This window comes from Elephantulus edwardii, unplaced genomic scaffold (genome assembly GCF_000299155.1).
Source record: "Elephantulus edwardii isolate Elephantulus edwardi_28Jun2011 unplaced genomic scaffold, EleEdw1.0 scaffold00024, whole genome shotgun sequence".
NCBI lineage: Eukaryota > Metazoa > Chordata > Mammalia > Macroscelidea > Macroscelididae > Elephantulus > Elephantulus edwardii.
In genome coordinates, this window is record NW_006399774.1 from 14,497,315 (window position 1) to 14,504,775 (window position 7,461).

Genomic DNA, 7,461 nt, shown 5'->3' on the forward strand with positions numbered 1-7,461 from the left:
AAAAAAAAGAGGCTTTAACAAACACATAAAAAAATGCTCAAAATCACTGGCAATAAGAAAGATGCAAATCAAAACCACAGTCAGATGCCATCTCATCCCAGTAGCAGCGGCAAAGTTGAACAGGACAGTAAACAATAAATACTGGAGAGGATGTGGAGAGAGAGGAAAATACATTGTTGGTGGGACTGTAAAATGGTACAACCTCTTTGGAAGGCAGATTGGTGTGTCTTCAAAAAGCTGAACATAGAAATTCCATATGACTCAGTTATTCCACTGGTTGAAATATACTCCGAGAAAATTAGAACTGAGGCACAAATGGAGATCTGTACAACAATGTTCATAGCAGCATTATTCACAATCACAAGATCATGGACATAGCCCAAAAGTACAACCACGATCAAGTGGATTGAGAAATTGTGATACATTCTTATGATAGAATACTATTCAGCACTCAGGAGTAATGATTATGAGAATTACTACATAACTTGGGAAAGACTGGAGGGCATTGTGCTGAGTGAACTAACTCCATCTCATAAGGATAAATACTGCATAGGACTATTGTTGTAAAAACAGAAGAATAACTAGTAAAACGTGTTTGGGAATCCAAGAGGAGAAGGGAAGGGAACACAGGGCTGAGAGGGGTGAAGGGGAAACAAAACGGTCACACAATTTGGTGGGTTGGGGGGTGGGTAAAGGAAATGAGAAAGAGCTGGTGGGGATATGGAAAGACAAAGTAATGGTGGGCATAGTTCAATGGTGATTGATTTTATAAAACAGGGTGAATGAGAATGATTGTATGAAATATAATGTGAATGAAGGATAGTGTGAAACACAATGTATGTGAGCTTTGTATACAAACCAATGTAAAATAATTATATTCAAAGACATTTTGTCCTCAGTATTGATGTAGGAGGTGTTATTCTATAGTAGATTTTTGCTGAAGAGTCCTGGTGGTGCAGTGGGTTAAATGTTGTGCTACGAACCGAAAGGTGAGTGGTTTGAGCCCACTGGCCACTCTGAAGGAGAATGAGGGAACAATCAACTTCCACAAAGATTTGCAAACTTGGAAAGCCAGTGAGCAGTTCTGTGCATACAAGATCACTGTGAGTCAGGGTGCATGCAGAGCAGTGGGTTAATACTGTTAGTTGCTGATGGCATTAGTAGGTTAGTCCCTATTATGTAATGGAAAGGAGTGTTGCCAGTGCTGTGTCATCTTCACGAGGCTCGATATATCCCAGCCTGCTGTCTGATTATTGTGTCAGTCCATCTTACAGTGAATTTCTTTCTCTCATTGCCATCTAGTAAGAACTCACTCACGGCTGATGCTCCATTGGCTTGTCAAGGTTAATCACATGGGAGGACCTTGCCCATCTTTCTCCTGAGAACTTGCTGGTAGACTCAAATCACCAGCAAGGCCTGGGCTTCGGGTCAGCAGTATGACCCTGTATGGACTCACTACACCATCAGAGCTTCCTCATGGATAGTTTTGTTGTTGTTAGGTGCCATTGAGCCGAGGGTGACTCATAGCAACCCTATGTATGTAACACGCTGGGCTACTAACCAAGAAGTTGACAGTTTGAATCTCCCAACCGCTCTGCATGAGAAAGGTGATGCCTCACTGATGAGAAAGGTGTTTCCAGGGAGATTTGCAGCCACGAGATGCTGATGGCTGTCTACCATCAGACTGAGTCAATGGCGGTGGATGGGATTTGAGTGTGTTACAAGAGTCCAAGAATGCTAAGTCTCAGTTTTATACCATTTGATTTGTTTGTTGTTGATGATGATTGCTTTTGAGTCGAGGTTGACTTATAGCAACTCTATGAACAAAAGACCTATTGCCTTTTCATAGCTATCATTTTTTTTTTCCAAGTTCATAGAGTTTCCTGAGGCATGTGGTTTAGGAAGTGGATGCCACTTCTGCTTCCCAACTTGTTTTACAACTGGGAGCTCCACCAAACGTTGTCCACAATAGGAAACCATTCTGGTATTTGATATCTCCATGGCACAAGGTTGAGCATCGTAGCAAACCCACATTACCTCATACAGCACATTGACAAAGAGTTATGTGTAAAGTGGAAGAGTGTTCTTCCAGATAGAACAGCCCTAGTTTCATTTAGCAGTGGTTAAGTGTTGTTGACAATGACCAAGGAGGATAGAAGGAGAATTGATGCCTTTGAGCTGTGGTGCTGGAGAAGAGTATTGAGAATACCATGGACTGCTAGGAAAACAAACAGATTTGTCCTGGAAAGGGTTAAACCGGGTGGCTCCTTGGAGGCAAGGATTCTGAGGCTCTGTCTAACATACTTTGGACATGTTGTGAGGAGAGACCGGTCCTTAGAGAGGGACATCATGCTTGGGAGGGTGGAGGGACGGCGCAGGAGAGGAAGGCCCTCTATGAGGTGGATTGATTCAGTGACTGGGATAATTGGGATGGGAGTGTCAGAAGCAGTGCGATTGGCACAGGACAGAGCGGAGTTTAGGGCTGTTGTACATAGGGTCGCTATGAGTCGCAGGCGACTCGACGGCACATAACAACAACAACAACAAGTGTTGTTGAGTCGAATATGACTCAGAGTAAGCTTTGCGCAAAAGACCTGAACTCTGTTCTGTAATTAACATAATTTCTGTATATTTATAAAAGAGTTTGTGGATTTTCCAGAGGAATCTCGTTTAAGAAGTGGATGCCACTCCTGCTTTCCAGCATAAATCAATCTGGAAGCTCATCCAACCATTATATATAATGGGTAACCATGACGATATTCAACACAACTATGGAATAGTGTTCAGCATCACAGCAACTCCAAATTGTTCAGTACAGCAAATAGATTTGTTTTAGGAAAAGAAAACAAAACCAAGTTCACTAAACAACTTAGTCATCCCCCAAGGTGTATGCAGCTTCGGAAAGTTGACGTTCTCCAGGTGAAGACGTCAGAGAACAGAACCCAAAGGTTGAAGGCCAGCTGGAAATTAAACAGCCAGTTACTGCTTAATTAATGACACAGCCAGAGGCAGCGCTGCCTCGTGGTGACCCCCCATGTCTCTCAGCAAATTTTCAGGAGCCCATTATTTTATTTCATTTGAGTGAAGTTGACAAATCATATTAGGTTTTAGTTTAACCATTGACAGACCTTTTTAATAACATTAATTAAAATTTATTCATGTATTGACAGTGTCTAAGCAACCCCTTAATGTATATAGCCTTTCCCTTCACCAGTTTATCTGCTTATTAACCTTTGTTCACCTCTCCCTCCCCTCCGTCTTTGTTAACCACCTAAGATTGCTTCTATCTGTGTATAAACTTCTCCTCGGTTTATGTTAGTGGTCTTGTACCTTAATTGTCCTTTAATAACTGACATAGACTTCAACACAATTTTTTTCTAAATGCACAACATTTGCTTAAGTTTTGCAATGTATCACACAAATTCTTGATCAGTTTTTAGTGATGGATCATGCTTCATTATGTGGACATACCACCATTTCTATAGCTGTTTTTCCCTTGATGGGTACTTAGATTGTTTCCAACTCTTTGTTATTGTAAATAATGCTGCAGTAAATGTGTGTGTGAGTATGACAGTTTGTGTTGCAGGTTTTGTTTCTTTGGGATGTAGTCTGAGTAGTTGGATTGCAAGATCAAATGATATTTCTATTCCCAGCTTTCTCAGAAAGTAACAAACTACTTTCCACGGTGGTTACATCATTTTATGGTCCCACTAGCAGTGCAGGAGAGCTCCAATCTCTCCACACCCTTATCAACATTTTTTGTTTTATATTTTAATTAATGTTATTATGTTCCCCCCTGGAATGAGATAGTATACCATTATTTTCTTGATTTGCATCTCTGTAATAGCTTTGAGTTGTAGTCAATTTCATGACACCTGAGAACAATAACTAATAGCTAGTGATCATGGGCATTTCTTCATGTGTTTGCTGACCATCTGAATGTCTTCCATGCCGAAGTGGATATCCATGTTTTCCTATCCAATTTGTAACTGAGTTGTTTGTCTCGTGGAAGTGTTGGAATTTTTGATAAATTTAAGAGACCCTTGACGGATGTGCCATTGCCCAGTATTTTTCCTCCATGTATAGGTTCTCAGTCTTTGGAGAAGTCTTTTGAAGTACTCATTGTGCAGGTTGACCACCAAGCCTTTCTTCTGAGGGGTCTCCGAGTGGATCTTAACCTCCAACCTTTCAGTTAACAGCTGATTATATGTGAACATCACCAGGGACTCCCATTCCTGAAATAAAATACCATGATGCCTCATACAGTTAGAATCTCTTCCATGAGTTTGTCTCTTGTCTGCTTCTTGAAGGCCGAACTAGATGTCTAGGAAAAATGCACTGCTGCCCATCAACCTTCTTTCTCTGTGACCTGAGGACCAGGTAAAGGCTCACTTTGTTGGCTTTTACACACCTGACACCTTGACTTCCCTCTGCTCTTGATATCTGGAAGGTTATTTTCTTTCTCTAGTTTTAAGGATACTTTAGAAATCATAACTTTAACATTTACCTAGTAATAATTTGCCCTGAAATTTTATTACTCTAATTTAAACTAACAGAGTGTCCTTTTGGGTTTGAACAGTGATGCAAGGCTGAAAAAAGCCGTTGGTTGAAAATGCTTCCAAAGGACTGAATTAGGCTGGAGTTCCTGTGCTTTCTGCCAAATGAAGCAATGTAGTTCTTCCAGCATTGCATAAACAGTGGAGTCTTTTATCAGATTGGCCTCTGTTCATGCCAAGGAGAGTAATTCTCTTTGTATTAAAGTGACTTTGAAGATTAATAAGTAACAGAATGAGTACATGCAGATTTACGAACATGAATACTTTTTTTTTTACTTTTCATTTTATTATTTGTGTGTGTGTGTGTGTACCGTCAAATCAGGTCTGACTGGTACAGGAGGAGATTGTCCCCCCTTCCCTAGCAGAGCATCAGGTGGATTCAAACCGTGTGCCTCTGGGATTGCAGTGCAGCTTCTTGACACTAGGCCACCAGAGCGCCCCTGAGCATGAATACATTTTAATGTCTCTGTGTGTGTACATTTTTGGGGGGAGGGGAAGAAGACATTGCACTTGTTCTAGACATATTGGTGTGGGAGCAAGACGTCAGCTCTGGAGGCTTTGGTGCGCAGCTGGGTAGGATCGTTGTGGTCCGCAGTGACTGAGCTGTGACAAGAGCGGGTCTGAGGACCTTGTCAGGACGAATGCAGACTCTTCTAAAGCACAGAACCAAACCAGTTGCCTGTGACAATGTGACAGCAAGTCACATGTGACACCAAGAGTGTCAGAGCGCGGCTCTGCTCCCGGGACTTTCGGGACTTTGGTGCGGATCACCAGGCCTTTCTTGCGAGGTCACTTCTCAGCTAAGCGACAGGAAGTCTCATAAAGTGAACAGTAATTGCTTCAAGAAACATGTTATCCAGCACAATCAACCGTGGCATTGTGAGGTGCCGTCGTGGTAACACAGACCCAGGACGACCGTGTTCAGCAGATCAGCAGTTGGCCACACCCTCCCAGCCTCTGCTGTGCTTACACTCGTGGGGAAAAGCCCCATGCCAGCCCATCACCAGGACGGTCTGCATTCCTTTCACTGACCCTCTGTTTTCCCAGGTGTGATTTGTTCTAACAAGGACCCGCTCCTCCTGATAACTAAACGGACTCATTGGTGCGGAGCTGGAACCAACTCAGAGATAACCCAGCGGGGGGTTTGCAGAGGCTGTAAATTGTGCAGGAGGAGATTGCCCATCTTTGTCCACAGAGCAGCTGGTGGGTTCAAATCACCCGCATTTGTGCTGGTTGCAACTCCTTACCCACTAGGCTGCCTGACATTGTTGTTGTTATGTGCCATCGAGTTGCTTGCAACTCATAGTAACCCTATGTACAAGAGCCCTCTATCCTGTGCCAACCTCGCCGTCTCAAACACATTCTTTCCCACGACTCTACTCTCAGAATCGATTCATCTCATCGAGGGTCTTCTTCTCCTGCATGTCCCTCCACTCTCCCAAACATGATGTCCCTCTCCAAGGACCAGTCCCTCCTTGCAACATGCCCAAAGTATGTCAGAGGAAGCTGCAGAATCCTTGACTCGAGGGAACATTCTGGCTTCATCCTCTCCAGGACAAACCTGTTTGTTCTCCTAGCATAAATTATTACCTAACTTGGGAGGGACTAGAGAGCATTATGCTGAATGAACTAACTCGGTTCCACAAGGACAAATATTGTATAAAACCATTATTGTAGAATGAGTATAAGGAGCCAAGGGGTGGGGGGTGGGGGTGGAAGCAGATGTGGATATGCACGGGGGATTAATCATGGGGTTGTACATTTTGATGGGTCGGGGGAGGAGAGGGAAGTTGGAAGAATCCACTCTGGAAAACAGTGTATTCCAATTTTGTAAATAAATTAGTATAGTAACAATCTAAAAAAGAAAGAAAAAAATTCAGAACAAAAACCAAACAAACAGAAACCTCACCCATAGCTGACCTTCCAGTGGGTTTTCGGAGGCAGTTTGTCGCATGGGATGAGATCGCCCAGCCTTCTCCCGAGGAGCAGCTGTTGGATTAGAACCACGTGCCTTTGCGATGGTAACACAGCTTCGTACCCTTGGCCACCAAAGCTCCCTTACAGCATGCCCTTCGTACGTGAAATGATGGCTTGACATCCTTGCAGCCCTGGTTCGTTCCTTGATAGTCTAGAGTGTCCTCAATACTCTGAGACAACACCACAATCCAAAGGCATCAGCTCTTCTTTGATCTTCTGAGTTCAATGTCCACCTCTCCTGTGTATGTGAAGCAATTGAAAATACCATGGCTTAGAGTAGGTGCGCTTAGTCCTCAGGGTAACAACTGAAGGAGACCAAAAAAAGGCAGCATTAGCCCCCCAAAATGTCCAGAAGGAGAAGGAAAGAGGAGAAATAGAAATGTCAGAGTGGGAAAGAACGCTGTCACAGGGAGGGCACTGCGGGTCATGTTATGAAACAAAGTGTGCGTTGTTAGATAGAAAACAAAGTTTACTCTGCAAAATGTTACTCAAACCACACCAAGTTAAAAGTTAGAGGGGAAAAAATAGATCCCTAGGCCCTCGAGGCGAAGCCCGTGCTGTGTGTACTGAAGGCTTGTTGAGGGTGTGGGGTCTGTTTTGGGCCTAGTGGTGAGGACGTGTACTGTCAACGTGGAGGCTCGCCATCCAGATCTGCCAGCCACTTCACAGAAGGGTGGGCAGTCTCCTGTGTGACTGCACTGCCTCTGACCACCCACCGGAGGGTCAGCTACAAGTCAGTTCCGACAGCAATAATTCCTACAGAGGTTCTCTTGACCTCGCGAGCCATTTAAAAAGCACAAGGTGACGTGTCTGTTCATATCCTGTGCCCGTTTTTCAATTGGATTATTCTCCTTTATCTTGTTGTGGTGCTCGAGTATTTTATACATTCTAGATATAAGTCCCTTGTCTGACATGTCATTACCAAAAA

At 43.5% G+C, this 7,461-nt stretch overlaps 1 protein-coding gene across 1 annotated transcript in view; it reads left to right on the top strand.

The window, feature by feature from the left end:
* The window catches only part of SLC22A3 (solute carrier family 22 (organic cation transporter), member 3), a 132,698-nt gene that overhangs the window by 51,959 nt on the left and 73,278 nt on the right, over positions 1-7,461 (top strand). The gene's annotated exons all lie outside the window — the stretch shown is intronic.